The sequence below is a fragment of the Passer montanus genome, unplaced genomic scaffold, assembly GCF_014805655.1.
Source record: "Passer montanus isolate IOZ18808 unplaced genomic scaffold, ASM1480565v1 scaffold189, whole genome shotgun sequence".
Classification (NCBI taxonomy): domain Eukaryota; kingdom Metazoa; phylum Chordata; class Aves; order Passeriformes; family Passeridae; genus Passer; species Passer montanus.
Genome location: NW_024366381.1, coordinates 386,885 through 387,810, shown reverse-complemented (window position 1 = coordinate 387,810; position 926 = coordinate 386,885).

The following is a 926-nucleotide window of genomic DNA, read 5'->3' as shown; positions in this document are numbered from 1 at the left end:
GAGAATGGGTTTTAATGTCCCTTCCGACCCAAACCATTCCAGAATTCTGGAATTCCAGAAAAACTGAAGGAGGCTGAGGTGCCAGGGAGTCCCTGCCCTGCTGACACCACTCCAGGAAGGAGCTGGAGGAGATCCACATCCCAAAGGGAGAGGGAGCAGAGTCCCCTGGATCCCGCTGAGGCCATGGCGGGGGCTGGCTCATCCCGGTGCCATCCCGCAGCCGGTGCCAGCTGGGAAGGGCTGGCACGGAGGAAATGCCAGGATGAATACTGCAGTGGCTCGTCACGCTGTCACCGCCTGGCTGCCTGCAAAGTGCCACCCCAGCCACGCAGGGAGGGGGGGACGGGGGCGGCCTCGCTCCCAGCCGGAGCGCATCCCTTCCCCAGGGAAAAATCCTTCAAAACACCTTCCCAGTGCTCCCCAGTTCAGCTCAGTGCTCCCCAGTACACAGGTCAGTGTTCCCAGTACAGTGCAGTGCTCCCAGTACTCCCCAGTACAGCTCAATTCTCCCAGAGCTCCCAGTACAGCTCAGTGCTCCCAGTAAAGCGCTCCCAGTACTCCCAGTATAGCTCCCAGTACTCCCAGGACAGCTCAATGCTCCCAGTAAAATGCTCCCAGTATTCCCAGTACAGCTCCCAGAGCTCCCAGTACAGCTGCCAGTACTCCCAGTACAGCCCCCAGCACTCGCAGTATACCCGAGGCCAGCTCCCAGTACCCCCCAGTACAGCTCCCAGTGCTCCCAGTAAAGCTCCCAGCATTCCCAGTGCATCTCAATGCTCCCAGTACCCTCCAGCACAGCTCCCAGTACAGCTCCCAGCACTCCCAGTACCCCCCAGTACAGCCCAGCACCCGCCCCAGTTCCTCACTGGGCGCCCCCGTGTCAAAGCCCCGCCCCCTCATGCTGACCCCGCCCCTCGCACAGACCC